We start from the raw sequence: 17989 nt of genomic DNA, 5'->3' as shown, positions 1-17989 counted from the left end.
CATTTCTGCTCTTCTCAGTGCTAATTTATTTGAATTACTTCCTGTTCTGTACTGTAGCAGTTCTTTCTTTCGTCGAGCTATGTTATTTGGCAGTGATACAGCATCCTATAGTTACTTTTGTCCTTATCGTTTGCAAACCAATGCAATTGTCGGTTTGTTGTGCAATTTCATTCACAACTTGTAAAACACAGATTGCACTGTACTGACTTCTAAAACATGTTTTTTGTTTGGATTGATTAAAATCCAGTGCTTCTTCTATGTGCCTGATGATAATTTTGTGACTATCTTCTTAATTCAACACAGGAGGCTATTAGGTGTGTAGTCGTTTGTGTATTTTCTGTTTTCTTCTTTATGAAGCAGATCAATCTCTGCATTGCTCTTAATTTGAGGAATCGTTTTGCCAGTACACATTCTGTAAACAATTTATTAAGTACTTTTTGTATGCCTTTGCTTCCAGCTTTAACCTTTCTATTGAAACACCGTCTCTCGGCCATTTCATTTCTCCATACTTCGAATGGATTTAAACACATCATCTGACATCACTTGATTTCATCACTGACAGTTAGTGTTCCTAAATCGTCTCTTGATCCAAACGTCCATCGTACTGCACCATCCACCATCTGAGCTGATGCGATGTCGTGTACAACCTACGTAAGTCATTAATTAAACTTCCGGGCTGAATTGCCGTGGTCCATATATAAAACTTCTTCTCCTTCCTGACGTTTCGTTTCCGGCTGCGGGCAACATCTTCTGAGGTGGACTCACCTCAGAAGATGTTGCGCGCAGCCGGCAACGAAACGTCAGGAAGGAGAAGAAGTTTTATATATGGACCACGGCAATTCAGCCCGGAAGTTTTAATTAATGAAGACGCAGGCCGTGAAAGCTTACATGCAACCTACGTAAGTTTTATTTTATTCATTTATTTTTTTCTTATTGAGTTAACATCGTAATCTCTAGAATGTTCTTGAGAAAATTCCCGATTACTTCTATTAAAATCAGCCTTTTCTGCTATTTGGTCATAATCCATGGTGCAGTTTTGAAGCGATCATTACTTTGCTGCTACGTATGCAAGAAAATTTCTGCAAGCATTGGAGATTTTGATCGAGGACGTACGTTGTCTTCGACAAAACAAAGTCAGCGATCTTGTAGGAAATAAAATTTCAGTTCTGGTCACTTATGGGAGTTTGCAATGCAGCATACCTTTGATTAATTAATGGCCGCGCGGAGTTGCCACGCGGTTTAAGCCGTCATGTCACGGACTACGCGGCCCCTCACGCCGGAGGTTCGAGTCCCCCCTCGGGCATGGGTGTGTGTGTGTTGTTCTTAGTATAAGTTAGTTTAAGTAGTGTGTAAGTCTAGGGACCGATGACCTAAGCGGTTTGGTCCCTTAGGAATTCACACTCATACATTTTTTTTATTAATTAATGTATAAGGCTCCGGTGATATAGCTTTTATCAATAAAGGGAAAGAGTAGCGGTGAGGGTCTAACAACCCATCGACAACGAAGTCATTAGAGACGGGCCATAAACTCGATCATGGAAGGATGGAAGTGTTTGCTGTTTCCAAGTTATCATCCAGGGATTCGCCTTAAGTGATTTAAGGGATTCGTGAGAAATCTAAGGCTGTATGCACGGACACAGATTTGAATCGCTGTCCCAACTCCCCCCCCCCCCCCCCGCCTCCCTCACCCACACCACCACAGTGTGTATATTGCCTTACTGCTGCACCAACTCGCTCGGTTGAATAAGCGAGAGACGTTAAGCTAAACTGGTTTGGATTTTAGAAAAACTGCCAGCGGAATCTGTGCTTTTTTTGGAGAACATTTCTTAGACTTGATTGGAGTAATCTACGCAACTCATAGAAAACCTGAATGAAGATGGCCACAGAAGAGTTGAACGACACTGTATTGTCATGATACAACCATATATTTTGTATTTCGATGTATGAAATTGCGAACTATACAATGCAAGGTTACTTTTCGAGTTACGTTTTCGTCACCCACTAGTGGTTCAGCACACTCAGCACTCCTCCGCATATACTTTTCAAAGAAACGTATTTCACGATTATTGAAGCTGCCGTCGTATCTCAACGCCATGATTCGTGATAAAGTCATCTTGGAACGAGTGACTGCCCTCCACTAAGTTGGAATCTACTACCGTCTCTACTAAAAACTAGTTTATTCTTTTTTGTAGCTAGCGATCACGACCGGAAAAAGAACATTCTTTGTAGTATTTCTGGCACTGTGAGAAATAAATCCCTTTCCTTTGTTTGTTGACGCTAACGTTCAATGGACTACTTGTGAGGTCTGTTGCACATTGGGGGGATACATAGCCAATTAAAATAAACCTTCCGTGGAACTGTAAACAATCAACGAAAGACAAAGGATTTGCACATCTGGTAGCGCACGCTATGCTCCCAGATGTCGCATTTCGTGTTTTGTAAACGGCCAGCATAATTCTTCCCGAACATCAACCGAGATGTAATCACAATAAATCATAATGTTTTCTTGTAATGTAAAGCCAAAAATTGAATGAAATAGACAGTGAAAATTATTTTTCTCATTCGAACGCTGATGCGCAGATCGAAACATCTGACGCTGCAAATTCACGACTCGGAGATCGAAAACACAAATATAAAACAGTAATTTTAAAATCATTTTTTTGGAATCCTATGTTTTGTCAGTAATAAATGTGTATGAAAATGTAAGATAATGCTAGAACAAGTAAGAAATAGTTATGTCGAAGTTCTGTAGTAAACACTCCGGCAATGTCACGAAAATTCAGACTGCTCAGAGCCTAAAAAATATCTTTGTTATGTAACAATAACATCGTTGGAGCAAGTGTGCGCAGTCGTAACAGTGGAAGCAAAGTAAGGAGCTGCGAATCATCTGTGGTGCGATACAGACGTGAAGTATTATGGCGCTAACGCCGAATGGAGATGGATCTGAAGTTAGTTTTGTAATATGTAGCAGAGCAAAATATGTAAGTGAGCGAGCACGTTTGCGGGTAGAGTACATGGTAATAAGAAGATTAGGTAATTAAGAAAGTTTGCTGGGTGGCCCAAAGTTATTCAAGCTGCACGCTAACCAAGAAGAGCTCGCTGCCAATAATGGATGCCATGAAAATCGTTTCGTCGCACCAATACAACAATTAGAGCCAAAGGTAGTAATAATCATAGTTCTTCACACAATGTTACACTACTACTGCAAACAATCAGTCAAACCAAAAGTTATATAAAAGCAATCAACATTTAACGATAAAAGTATGTTGACTCCAAGATATGTTGCAGCCAAAGTAATTTTACGGTTTCACGTTGTGTTTTACAAACAATTTCATGTGCTTATACTCGTAACAGTAGGACTGCGAAATGGTTGTTACTATAAACGAAGCTATTTACGGCCTGAATTTGAGAAGTAATCCTTGTTGTTGTTGTTGTTGTTGTTGTTGTGGTCTTCAGCCCTGAGACTGGTTTGCTGCAGCTCTCCATGCTAATCTTTCCTTCATCTCCCAGTACCTACTGCAACCTACATCCTTCTGAATCTGCTTAGTGTATTCATCTCTTGGTCTCCCTCTACGATTTTTACCCTCCACTCTGCCCTCCAATGCTAAATTTGTGATCCCTTGATGCCTCAGGACATGTCCTACCAACCGATCCCTTCTTCTAGTCAAGTTGTGCTACAAACTTCTCTTCTCTCCAATCCTATTCAATACCTCCTCATTAGTTACGTGATCTACCCACCTAATCTTCATCATTCTTCTGTAGCACCACGTTTCGAAAGCTTCTATTCTCTTCTTGTCCAAACTATTTATTGTCCATGTTTCACTTCCATACATGGCTACACTCCATACAGATACTTTTAGAAAAGACTTCCTGACACTTAAATCTATACTCGATGTTAACAAATTTCTCTTCTTCAGAAACGCTTTCCTTGCCATTGCCAGTCTACATTTTATATCCTCTCTACTTCGACCATCATCAGTTATTTTGCTCCCCAAATAGCAAAACGCATATACTACTCTGAGTGTCTCATTTCCTAATCTAATACCCTGAGCATCACCCGACTTAATTCGACTACATTCCATTATCCTCGTTTTACTTTTGTTGTGTTCATCTTATATCCTCCTTTCAAGACACTGTCCATTCCGTTCAACTGCTCTTCCAAGTCCTTTGCTGTCTCTGACAGAATTAAGTAATCCTTAAGGAACAGTAAGTAGTATTTGTCATGATTTTGCAATTTTCTAACAGATCGCATTACCGTAAGTTACGTAATTCAGTACACTTTTCTATGAAATGTTGCTGGTAATTACCTATAATTGATGTTCGAAATTATAAATAATATCAGTGAATTACAAATTAACATCGTTTTGTTCACGTTCCACGTGTCTTAAACACCCAAGATTGCTCGTGTCCATTTTGTTCAATTGTTGCATTATTATGCAATCCCAGCTATTAGGTGGTTCCAAAGTCACATTAGTAATTAACCAAGATTATTATCTTTTGCTAGTTTTAGAGATGGCGACGGTAATTATTCTGCAATCTGAATATATTCAACCATGTAATTATTCGAATTACTGCCATCTTCAGTGAATCAGTAACTTATTATCATTTCTATATTTCGATCTTTTTCTTGGTTACAAAATTCCGTGCGGTAACGATGAGGATGAAACTTCCTGCATTCATTCGTTAAAGATTGTTCTTCAGATTTGATGCCTTGTTTCCATTAATTGCGGAACATTAAGTAGACGCTTCACAAAAATTTTATCCACCGGCGAGTACATGTAAGCCACAACATCCGTTATATCGTGGCATCACACGAACCTGGTAAATGAACTACGATATACATACAACTGGTGTGCACGATATTCACAATCAGCGGATAAACATGAGGTTTTGATGTACGCTACAAAATGTGAAAACGGTCGATATGTACAGACTGTCCATTCGTGTTAAGCTTGTTAGTATTTTATATAATTCCTTCCCTTGTGCATTCTATCGTACTACATCTCTCTAGCTGAAACTGCACATTTTGAGAGTCGTGCATTGTTCAAGGACAAGATGTGCTATCGCGCAGTCAGTCTTATCTTGTCGGCAGCAAGTTTTAGTATCTGGGATGGAATACTAGTGTTACAGTTCCCTTGTCGACATGTGCTTTTGTTTTTCGTATTAACAATTTCGTATTTTCGTCAGTTTATAAACCACTTGGATATAGCGATACACGAGGCAGACTAGCTGATATAAAATCATTGTCACAAAAAATAAAAAAACAACTGTTCTCATTGTCATGGCAAGAGATGTAAAACCGAAGTCACAAGATAAAACTATTTGGTACACAACGGTCGGCATCACACAGCTTATGAGTTTTCGTATCATGCATCAGTTTTATGCCAGGCTCTTCAACAAAACGTGTGATGCCGACCATTGTTAGGCGAGCAGCAGTCATGTACGAAATAGTTTTATCTTGTGACTTCGGTTTTATATATCTTATGGAAAGAATGACCATGGGAGCAGTTGTTTTTTATTTTTTGTGACATTGATTTTACATCAGCTGGTCTGCCTCATGTATCGTTATATGCAAGTGGTTTATAAATGTTAATCTACATTCAGATCCGATGATCGCACCTTTAGTGTGTTGAAACCGGTTATCCAGTAAACAGTATTTAAACGGTCTTGGCTTTTGAATTATTTCTATTTAGATATTTGTACGTGACAGCGACACTAAAAATATAAATTAGTAAATAATGTGCAAATACGCCATCAACATTTTATGTAAACAGCAGGTCTCTATATTGCTTGTCAGAAAAAAACTGATGTAGATTTTAGACATAGCTTCAGCAAATGGATTGTCCATTGCCGGACCGACATGTTGCTGATAAAAAGCGTCCTCTGAGTCTAGGTGGAGTCGTAGGTGGAGGACGTGCGGAAGAACATGTAGTAATTTGGTAATAATAATTGAGTTGAGCTTGGAGGAAAGGTGAGAAATGACATTGGCATGTTACAGCTTACGGGTTTTCGTGTCATGCACCAGTTTTATGCCAGGCACTCCAACAAAACGTGCAGATGTTCCATGGGTACAAGTGGCACAGATTAAAAATAAGATATGCATAAGCAATTCTGGTGACAACTACGTCATCTTTGTGTAATTCGAACTTCGTTTAGGGAGAAACGAGAAAGTTCTTTTGACGTACTTGGCCCTTAATGTTTGGCATGCTTTAAGCTACAAATCTCTTTCAGGTTCGAAAAAGTCAGAAAAGTTTCTTCTTTGGTCAAAGTTCTTGCTGGGCCGTGATTCGAAGCTAGACGCTTACTTCTCTCGAGCAAAGAGCGTCTGTCGACTGAAATTTTGGAGTACGCTTCTTGGGACACCCGTTTCAGTAGATAACTAAGTCTCTCATATTATTCCAAACTGTAGAGAAGCTTTCTTGAGTACCTGGGTGGACTAGGAATCCTCGAGAGTGAAGATACCTTATGAGTTATTTCCAAAAGGGATCCTTCACAGTCTACCAGGGTGTACTCCAATAATAACTCCTGAAACATTATCTGCTAGACTTATATAAATATCCCTATTTTGACATTTTTATATCCTTTTTATGAGTTTGTTAAACTTTATGTTGAATCTTGTAGTAAGTTCCTACCTTTTTTATAACCTTGAAATAAGGTGTTATGTTGTATGTATGGATTCTTCAGCTGACATGCTTAAGACTTGTTGTTGTGGTCTTCAGTCCAGAGACGGGTTTGATGCAGCTCTCCATGCTACTCTATCCTGTGCAAGCTTCTTAATCTCTGAGTAACTACTGCAACCTACATCCTTCTGAATATCTTTAATGCATTCATGCCTTCGTGTCCCTCTACGACTTTTAACCTCCGCGCTTCCCTCCAATACTAAATTGATGATCCATTGATGCCTCAGAACGTGTCCTACCAACCGATCCCTCCTTCCAATCAAGTTATGCCACAAAGCCCTCTTCTCCACAGTTCTATTCATTACCTCTACATTAGTCACGTGATTTACCCAACTAATCTTCAGCATTCTTCTGTAACACCACGTTTCAAAAGCTTCTATTCTCTACTTGTCTAAACTAGTTATCGTCCATGTTTCACTTCCGTACATGGCTACACTCCATACAGATACTTTTAGAAAAGACTTCCTGACACTTAAATCTATACTCGATGTTAACAAATTTCTCTTCTTCAGTAACGCTTTCCTTGCCATAGCCAGTCTACATTTTATATCCTCTCTGTTTCGACCATCATCAGTTATTTTGCTCCCCAAATAGCAAAACGCATATACTACTTTAAGTGACTCATTTCCTAATCTAATACCCTGAGCATCGCCTGACTTGATTCGACTACATTCCGTTATCCTCGTTTTGCTTTTGTTGATGTTCATCTTATATCCTCCTTTCAAGACACTGCCCATTCCGTTCAGTTGCTGCTTTAGGTTCTTTGCTGTCTTGGACAGAATTACAGTGACATCGGCAAACCTCAAAGTTTTTATTTCTTCTCCATGGATTTTAATTCCCACTCCAAATTTTTCTTTTGTTTCCTTTACCGCTTGCTCAATATACTGGTTGAATAACATCGGAGATAGACTGCAACCCTTTATCATTCCCTTCTCAACCACTGCTTCCCTTTCATGCCCCTCGACTCTTATAACTGCCATTTGGTTTCTGTACAAATTGTAAATAGCCTTTCGCTCCCTGTATTTGGCCCCTGCCACCTTCAGAAGTGGAAGGAGTGTATTCCAGTCAACATCGTAAAAAGCTTTCTCTAAGTCTACAAATGCTAAAAACTTAGGTTCCCCTTTCCTTAATCTATCTTGTAAGGTAAGTCGTACAGTCAGTATTGCCTCACGTGTTCCATCATTTCTACGGAATCCAAACTGATCTTCCCCGTGGTCGGCTTCTACCAGTTTTTCCATCTGTAAAGAATTCGTGTTAATATTCTGCAGTTGTGACTTATTAAACTGATAGTTCGGTAATTTTCACACCCGTCAAGACTTTCTCATTTTTGGGATTGGATTAATTATGTTCTTCTTGAAGCCTGAGGGTATTTCTCCTGTCTCATACATGTTGTTCACCATATAGTAGAGTTTTATCATGGCTGGCTCTCCCAAGGCTATCAGTAGTTGTAATGGAATGTTGTCTGCTTCCGGGGCGTTGTTTCGACTTAGGTCTTTCAGTGTTCTGTCAAATTCTTCACACAGTATCATATGACCCATCTCTTTTTCATCTACATTCTCTTCCATTTAAATAATAATGCCCTCAAGTACATCGCCCTTTTATAGACCATCTATAGCCTCCTTCCAACTTTCTACCTTCCCTTCTTTTCATAGAACTGGTTTTCCATCTGAGCTCTTGATATTCATACAAGTGGTTCACTTTTCTCCGAAGATCTCTTTAATTTTCCTGTAGGCAGTATTTATCTTACCCCCAGTGATAAATGCCTCTACATCCTTACATTTGTCCTCTAGCCATCGTTGCTTAGCCATTTTGCACTTCCTGTCGATCTCATTCTTGTGACGTTTATATTCCTTTTTGCCTGCTTCATTTACTGTATTTATATATTTTATCCTTTCATCAATTAAAACTGTTGTCGACATAGTTAGAGTAACAGAGGATTTTCATATTGTAAATCTTCTGACCGATGCCGTCTCAGATAAAATGCAAGGCTGTAGATAACGAACGCTACAGCAAAGGCAAAAATTCCAGCAGACCAACCCACTGAATGAGTAAAAGTCCGATAGAATTCTGGTCGCTTGGTCCGTTAGCATTTTGATCTCTTGGTCTGGTCTTGGTGAAGGTAGGTGGGCCCAGGAGTATCCGAGAAGAAAAAGAAGAGTCAATGGTTCTCAGGGAAAGATAAGCGAAGCGCTCTGATCCATCATCACGTCGTCTGCAGGTAGTAAGATACTGCCGAACCCGGCAGCATGGCCGACATGGAAAAGAATGAAGAGAGAAACAAGAGAAACTGCACACTCCGATAACAGTAACGGGTGTAAGTGTTTCTCAATATTTAGCGAAGAGAAAATGCGTATAATACAAGATAACGTACTACTTAACTGCCCTCTCACCTTCAGAGACATAGGTATTATCAAAAGTAATGGTATTAGCAGCCTGTTATTATTATTATTATTATCAGTATAATTCCTTGCATTATATTTAGTACTTTTAACATAAGTTTTTGTAGTAGTTGCTGTATTAGACTCTAGGTGGTGGTGGTAGTAATAGGGAGTTCAGATATTTGTTATAACAAATGTGTGTGAATACCTAAAAGACCAAACTGCTGAGGTCATAGGTCCCTAGACTTACACACTACTTTAAACTAACTTAAACTAACTTATGCTAAGAACAACACACACATCCATGCACGAGGGAGGACTCGAACCTTCGGCGGTAGGGATGTTACAACAGATATAATTGTTGTTGTTGTTGTCGTTGTGTGTGTAGCTGGAGTCGTAGTTGTTGTAATAGCACTAATAGCAGCAGATGACACGTAGTATAGTGAACTCAGCTAACATAACAAATAGCTGTTGGCTTCTTTCTCTGGTTCTTTGGGCGACGTTTGTTTGATAATTTTTCTGACGTTTCGGCAGAACGAGTGGCTGGCATTGTCAAAGCTTCACACTTCATTGCCGGTGGTGGACTGGATCGAGCTCGTGGCCGCAGATTATAACATGTACCTGGTGCGCCAATATCCAAGGGCTTTTTTGTGGTCAATTCCGCTGCGGTTCTCCCGTTGGTACGAGCACCAGTCTTTCTCTGCAGCACAGGAATCCAGGATCCGTTCACATTGCGGCTTTCTTCTTTCTTGTTGAAGCTGTCGTCATGTTTGTGTATTTCTATAGCTTCACTGAACAAGAGGGTGTAATAGCTCTTCCCTACAGTAAGAACTTCTGTGCCAGCGAATTTCACAATGTGGTCTGTCTCACACAGCGCGTGCTACGCCACGGCCGATTTTTCTACCTACCCCAACCTACAGTGCCGCTTATTTTCTGATACTGCAAGTGAGTCTCTTTTCTCCTCAGCCGTTCTGAGACACTCTTTGACGTTCTCTGTCGGTTTATATACAGCCTTTACGCCGTGTTTGCGCATTGTACTACCACTTCTGTCCGCCACTCTAGGACTTTCGAGGAAAGGACTGTACCCGACATTTCTTTGTCCGACGTGTCACTTCGCCGAGTGTTTGATTCTGTGACACTTCTTATGTAGCTGCTGAAGATCCCACTGCTCCTTAGAAAGCTTTTCAGGTGTTGTATTCGCGTCTGAGGTGATGAGCCTCACACATTCGTCTTGTTCCCGTTACAGACGTGTTAATTATGTCTCTTTTGTGATTCAGGTGGTGATGTGGTCAGTTAATACAGATTGAACCTAGCGAAAATCTTTGACTCTTTTTCTGTGACGTGAAGGGAGCATGCGATGGAGAGTGGAAAAAGCTGACGTAGGGAAACTATATGTAGCACATTTTACAGAAAATCATCGATACGTTAGAGTAATAGCAGCAGAAATGAACGGAAATAACAAAGTAATATGGTGCGTACAGTAACTTTATTTAGACCCAGTATAGAAGGAGATCACTCAAAAATGACTGTCACAATGAACTACATAAATGCAATTTGGTATGTGTATAAGTAAGTCTTGGTTTTTAAGAAAGTGGTCTAGAATCAATAAATAAAATTTTCTTTCGTCTTGCAGTATCCCAGCACTTGAGTTATTGCCGATGTTTGATTGTGAAGGCTTTGCATAAGTGCCTTTCATAAACGTTACTGTCCTCTTTGACGTTCTGAAATATGAGTAGAAGATGGTACAGAAAATCTAATGACTCCAGTCTAGATTAATCTACTCTCTGTGAGACGAACGGTAAAGTAATTTCATTTTCTGCCACACATGTAGACAGAAGGAAGAGTTGACTTTGCGTTTAGAAACTTGTTGACCTGTCTGTGCATCAACACACCTCTTTTTATGAATGAAAACGAACACGACACTAGTGTAGTATTACACCAGTGTCCTTTGTGTTTTCATTCATAACGTACGATATATTCTACGAAGAACCGATGGAACAGTCAATCAGTGCAACATCCCTTTTTATACCGTTCTTTGCTGGCTCTTCTTATACTGGACGTAACACATTGTATTACTGTACTCCTCTAGTAGTCGGCGATGGCTATGTCGCACTTAGTGCATCTAGCATCCTCTTTGAAATCAGTCAAACGTAGATAGTAAACTTCACTGAAAAAGAAACAATGAAGTTATGAGAAACCAAGAACGATTAGCACAAATGATTTTGTCTTCAAATTACTTAAACTGGTCTGACAATGATCACTATTGGTGAAACAAGCTATGAAAGAAAATATGTAAAAATTCTTGCGATTAAAGAGTGACACAAACGCTACAGCTTCACTTCCGCAATGCGTTGTTGACAGTAACTGTTGCTTTTAGCGCCTCTTCAGGTGTTCCACACACTGAACTCTTTCGATAGTTAGTCATTTGTCGGAATCTGTCTCGTCAGTGAGCAATTAACAAAAGGAGCTGCAAGTACATTTTTGTAACAGTGCCTCAGAGTAATGGGAGGAGAAAATATTCAAAGCTCATATTTTTACAAAATCGTCATCTTCTCCATATTAGCTATATGTACAATAAAAAGTGATTTCAAAATGATGCCAGATAGAAATTTGAAAAGTACACCACATATATCGTAAACTGATAGATGATGGAGTTAATATTTAACTGACCATCTGCAGACGACGGGACTGCCTAATCTCAACGTAAGCATAAGAGAGACATGACTACCTTTTCTTTCCGGGTCTAAACACAACACTGGTGCAGAAACATGTACTGAGCACCTGCAACTGAAGCACTGAAGTGACAACGGCAAAAACGTAGGCCTATTCAGATTGTGATAACTGTTGTGAAGGAAGCTTTAGTAGCGGAAGAAGAATAAGGATCTGGACAAGACATGATCATATCCATGGAGTCATTCTTGTCTTCACATAGCTGGAACTATAGATAACGTTTCCATCAACATTGGGGTTAAGTTTTACACAACACTGCGCTACTGATCTTAGTCCAGCCTAGGGTCGTTTTCTCTCCTACCTGGATTTGCGCTCTATCAATACTACGGTAGCTGTAGTATGCTACATAACTGACTAAGTAAATGGTAGGATTACCGGCAATACTGGTAGCATTGGTAGGGAAAGAAACAGAAACGAATTTGTAAGAGAGAAACTGAAAGCCGACAATGTCTTTGTTTTTCGTTTGTTTGTTTTTGCACATAATACACAATTAGAATCGCACATCCATTGTGTCTTTTACATCCTTACAGAATATAAATTGTATTTCATTACTAATAAAAATTAATTGATTACGTAACTTCTGCGATATTATGTAACCAAAATATTTACGTTTGATACAAGTACAGTTTATGTGCACAAACGTAAGAAAAATATATAATTACTGTTGCTATTTTGTACTCAATAAAACGTTCTTCATCAAGGTCAAAGGCAAGGGTTTCCGGTTATTATTAATAAATGCGAAAATTGTTTGCAAATAACAGAAATATTTTTCATATAATTTCGAGGAAGTACTGAAGCGAAGTTTGATATAGTTTTATTTTGCGTTATTTTATTTTATTTTTTTGCTCAGGAAATTACGTTTTCTAGTGCTGTATTATTGACGAGTATTATTTTCTTTATTTTTTCTACAACATCCTTCTGTTTCACATAGCAAATCAACAATTTTAGAATAAAACCTGAAATTTCAATGTTGCTATAAATACTGTTTACTTCTAAGTTAACAAACAGAAGGATAACCATGTAAACCAAAATTTTCTACAGGTTACCTGAGGCTTAATGTATCCTCACTCAGTTTATAGACGATTCACGCTTCCTGTTTGAGGGGAATTTAGCAAGACACAGATCGTAAACTTAAAGAAAATGATCATAATGAAGTAACGTCCGACAGGTATGCAACACACGTAACGTACTTGTAGCACGGGTACCACCGTAATTGACCTAAGCTATTAGGAAAAATACTGTAGTATATGCTTACTTACAACAGTCTGCGGTAATCTAGGATAGTTTTACAATTCTGCTCCTACCACATAAACACCAGAAGGAAAAATGCTCCTATCATAGCACAAAAAAGGCGAATATGTCCTGAGGAGAGTTAGGGGTGTAAAAGAAGGGAACTAGCTTTTTGGTTGATCTTGCAGTTTCCGTGAATTTAAGTCAAAACATCTTGACAAATTCGCAATTTTTTACTTGTTATTATGAATACCCATATCATGTAATATAATGCATCTTCTCAAACTAAGCTGATGCATGTTGTCATTTAGCGTAACATGTTGCGTTGTACCATGTCATCCAACAAGCCATTTCTCATGTTGTGCAATATGACACAACGTCGCATTTAAGTTAATGATTCATGCATACCCACTCTGGGACGCTTCCTATTACATGGATGGTATTACTGGATGATAAAAATTTCATTTTGACTTTATCCATTGATCTAGCTTAGTGTAAAGTTTGAACCGATTCGTACAAGTTTAAAGTATAGAAGTCGCGCGCAGTAAGAACCTCATAGAAAAACGTGTTATTTACACATAAAATCCAAACGAAGCAAGATTTTTTCCAACGGTTAAAACTTATTATAGACCAAGGTCTGATGCACCAGAGGACCAAATTCTGACCATTAGTCTGACTCTAGTCCGGAGGTATTTCAGGGTGGCTGATTTTGCATGTAAAATCCGAACGAGAATGACTGTTTTTGCATGTAAAATCCGAACTGTGAACGTAAAAGTGGTGAAATTTTGTGAGAATTACCGCAATGAAAATCTTTTGCAAAACGAATTAGTCGATTAGCATAATTTGCCTGGGCGCAAGTTCTGGTTCATAGTCCAAACCTTGCTTAATATATTGTACCATAGATACAGTAAGGCATATGTTCGAATGGCTATATAAATGACCGATGGTCCGGGCTAAAAGAAAACTTTTGATCTTCTGTTCCTAGCTGAAATAGAAAACGAGCACCAAGACCCCCTCCCTCAAACCGCGATTCTGCGCGCGTCATTTTCATATTTGTTATAGCGCTTCCACACTGTAACGATACATCCATAGAAAACCCACAGCTTTGGATGTATCTCAAGGTATGGCGATACAGAGTTATTTCAAGTGTACAGTGGATTTCCATAGGCTAAAGGCATGTTAAATGTGACAAAAAAAACATGCACCAGAGGAAATCTAGTCTAGTGCCATATATATGTCGATCAAAAAACATAAAGGAACAGAAAGAGGTACTGGGTACCGACTATTATGCACGTTGGTGGCAGCGTCATGGTGTGGGGATGTTTTCGTAGACGTGGTGTTGGTCCTGTAGTCCAAATAGAAGGCAAAATGGATCGTTTGCTGTACAATGATATTTTAGAAAACAATCTGATTCCAATAGGAGAAAGAATGTGCCACGTAAATGGATATTTCAGGAGGTCAATGATTCAAAACACACCTTCAGCCATTTCAAAATAATCTATTCAAATAAACAAAAATCAAATTTTTGGAATGACAGACACAGATCCCGGAGCTAAATGCAATGGAACACTTCTGGGATGCGTTGGATCGACTCAAGCAAGGATCAGTCTGCTGCGTAATTGGACGAATGATCAAAACGTCCACTCGACCTATTACTAAAGGTTGTGGATTCTGTGCCAAATAGATGTGTGGCTGTGATCGAAGACCATGGGTATGCAATGAAATACTGATTTGTCCTTGAGATTCCAAAATAGTACTTTTTCCTTACATACTTAGATCTACAAACTACTTTTTGAGACGAAAGAACTGTCATTTCTGTTTCGATGTAAGATAACTTTATTTAAAGAAAATGTAGTTTGTACTAAATGGATTATAATTACATACTTTTCAACTATATACTGGCAGTTTTTTTCTATTACGCACTTGTTTTTATGTAATTGTAATTAATGCTTTTAACAAAATACTTTTGAGCGCTACTGTAGTTTTTTAAACCTAGCAAGACAATGATTACTGGGAACTATTCGTTTCTGCAAGACAAAGCCGCGCGGGATTAGCCGAGCGGTCTCAGGCGCTGCAGTCATGGACTGTGCGGCTAGTGTCGGCGGAGGTTCGAGTCCTCCCTCGGGCATGGGCGTGTGTGTTTGTCCTTAGGATAATTTAGGTTAAGTAGTGTGTCAGCTTAGGGACTGATAACCTTAGCAGTTAAGTCCCATAGGATTTCACACACATTTTTTGCAAGACAAAAAAAAATGGTTCAAATGGCTCTGAGCACTATGGGACTCAACTGCTGTGGTCATAAGTCCCCTAGAACTTAGAACTACTTAAACCTAACTAACCTAAGGACAGCACACAACACCCAGCCATCACGAGGCAGAGAAAATCCCTGACCCCACCGGGAATCGAACCCGGGAACCCGGGCGTGGGAAGCGAGAACGCTACCGCACGACCACGAGATTTGCAAGACAAAATGCCCACAAAGTTAAAAGTAATGAGTTAGGAACAACTACATTTCGTTTAAGATGACGGTGGCTGATATGTTATATAGCTTTGCATACTCTTTATTTTAATTTTTTTGATACAGTCATTTTTTATGAAACAGTCATAAACGATTTCGGCCGCAACAGCAGTAGTCAGATGCTAAGAGAGGTTTTTGTGAACACACGTTCATCCATAGTCGAACAACGCATGAACATGTCTTCACCAATTGTTGTAAAGCAAAGGATGAACAATGTTTTCAACAAATGTTGCTCTTAGCATCTGAAAATGACTCTTGTGGCCGAAACCACTTATTATTGTGCCATAAAAAGCAACTGTGTAAAAAAAAGCTTTAAAATTTATATAAAGTGGTGTTGATTGAATTGTAGAAATGAAACTGTGGAATTCCATTGTAACGTTAAGGCCTATGTACCAACAACTGAATATCTTAAAGAATATTTTTAAATATGTAGATACTCCGCCTCCAACATTGTCAATAAACCATTTACCTAGTATTACCACTTTTGCAACCTATTTTACCACATTTCAGCACAAAAAAGTTCACCAGTGTAACAATTATCGAAGTGCACTGTTGGTAATTTGAATACGTTCAGAACACGCAGAAATTTCGTATGCACTGCTTACTGAGGTCGCTAAACCATCTCGTTCATAATTTGATTTGGCCGGCTATAAAAAATTATAAAACTGAACGATTTACCTGTTGGCGGGACACTGTTGGTCTGACGCAGGGCTATGAGTCGAGTCTCCAGCCGTGGATTATCTGAGTAAGCAGCTGCTAGTGCAACAGAAACAGATCAACAGGTGCATTGAGGCAGCGTGTGTCACCGGACGCCTCCGCGACGCTGGCTGGGTCTTGGGGCTGTCTGTGGCAGCGGCAGCGCGCGCCGGACTGGGCGCTCTGTTGGCGCTACAGCTCTGCCCGCTATAAGCGGCCGCGCCGTTGCCATGGAGACGGCCGCCCAGAGCGCTGCGGGCACGTCCCTGCGTCCCAGGCGGGCCACTTAGCGACCACCTCGTCTGCGGCTCCCAGTACCTAGGTAGACGTGCAGTGGGGTGACAAACAAGTCATGGCATAGCGAGATGTCGTGAACAGATGGCTGCAGTACCACCTACACAAAGTGTAAACGACCAGCGCAGTGGTGGAGCTGTTATTTGTTTTCATGTGATATTTGTGAAAAGGTTCCCGACGTGATCGTGGTCGCACGACGGAAATTAACAGACTCAGAACAGGGAATGGTAGTTGGAGCTGGATGTATGGAGCATTCCATTTCGGAAATCATTAAGGTAGTCAGTATTCCGAGATTCACAGTGTCAATGTTTGTTGTTGTCGTTGTTGTGGTCTTCAGTCCTGGGACTGGTTTGATGCAGCTCTCCATGTTACTCTATCCTGTGCAAGCTTATTCATCTTCCAGTACCTACTGCAACCTACATCCTTCTGAATCTGCTTGGTGTATTCATCTCTTGGTCTCCCTCAACGATTTTTACCCTCAACGCTGCCCTCCAATACTAAATTGGTGATCCCTTGATGCCTCAGAACATGTCCTCCCAACCGATCCCATCTTCTAGTCAAATTGTGCCACAAACTTCTCTCCTCCCCAATCCTATACAATACCTCCCCATTAGTTGTGTGATCTACCCATCTAATCTTCAGCATTCTTCTGCAGCACCACACTTCGAAAGCTTGTATTCTCTTCTTGTCGAAACTATTTATCGTCCATGTTTCACTTCCATACATGGCTACACCCCATACAAATGCTTTCAGAAACGTCTTCCTGACACTTAAATCTATACTCGATGTTAACAAATTTCTCTTCTTCAGAAACACTTTCCTTGCCATTGCCACTCTACATTTTATATCTTCTCTACTAATTTTCCTACTCAGCGCAACCTCTTGTTTGTCGTGTGGCATTACTTGACGTTGATTTCAATGTCGGATAGCATTTTCTTATTCAAAGTGCGCGTGGCTCTTTTAGCCATCAGGATACATACAAAGTGCGCTTCACGCTACTTACACCTTCACTTAACGATGGAGAGCAGTTGCGTTTGCGTAGAATTGTCAGCGCTAACAGACCAGCAACACCGCGTCAAATAACCGCATAAGTCAATGTGGGACGTGCGACGAACGTATCCGTGAAAACATTGCAGCGAAAACTGGCGTTAATGGCCTATGGCAGCAGACGACCGATGCGACCGCCTTGCTAGCAGCGTGACACAGCCTGCAGCGCCTCTCCTGGGTTCATGGCCTTATAGTTTGGATCATATGTGACTGGAAAACCTTGGAATGCTCACATGAGTCCCAATTTCAGTTGGTAGGAGCTGATTTAGGGTTCGAGTTTGGCGCAGACATCACGAGTCCATAGCCTCCTGTTACCAACAAGGCACTGTGCAAGCTGGTGGTGCTCCATAATGGTATCGGCTGTGCCCTCTGGTCTAACTGAACCAATCATTGACTATTTTCAGCCATTCATGGACTCC

The 17989-nt window shown here is 40.0% G+C and overlaps 1 protein-coding gene across 1 annotated transcript in view; it reads right to left on the bottom strand.

The window, feature by feature from the left end:
- The window catches only part of LOC126234862 (ras-like protein family member 11B), a 351905-nt gene extending 335516 nt beyond the window's left edge, over positions 1-16389 (bottom strand). Inside the window, exon 1 of the mRNA XM_049943603.1 lies at positions 16212-16389. The gene's annotated coding sequence lies outside the window, so the exon portion shown is untranslated. The remainder of the gene's footprint in view (positions 1-16211) is intronic.
- Positions 16390-17989: the final 1600 nt, after the last annotated feature.

Source organism: Schistocerca nitens, chromosome 2 (genome assembly GCF_023898315.1).
Source record: "Schistocerca nitens isolate TAMUIC-IGC-003100 chromosome 2, iqSchNite1.1, whole genome shotgun sequence".
Taxonomy (NCBI): domain Eukaryota; kingdom Metazoa; phylum Arthropoda; class Insecta; order Orthoptera; family Acrididae; genus Schistocerca; species Schistocerca nitens.
Note: the sequence above shows the minus strand (reverse complement) of the source record. Positions and strands in the feature narration are given on the sequence as shown.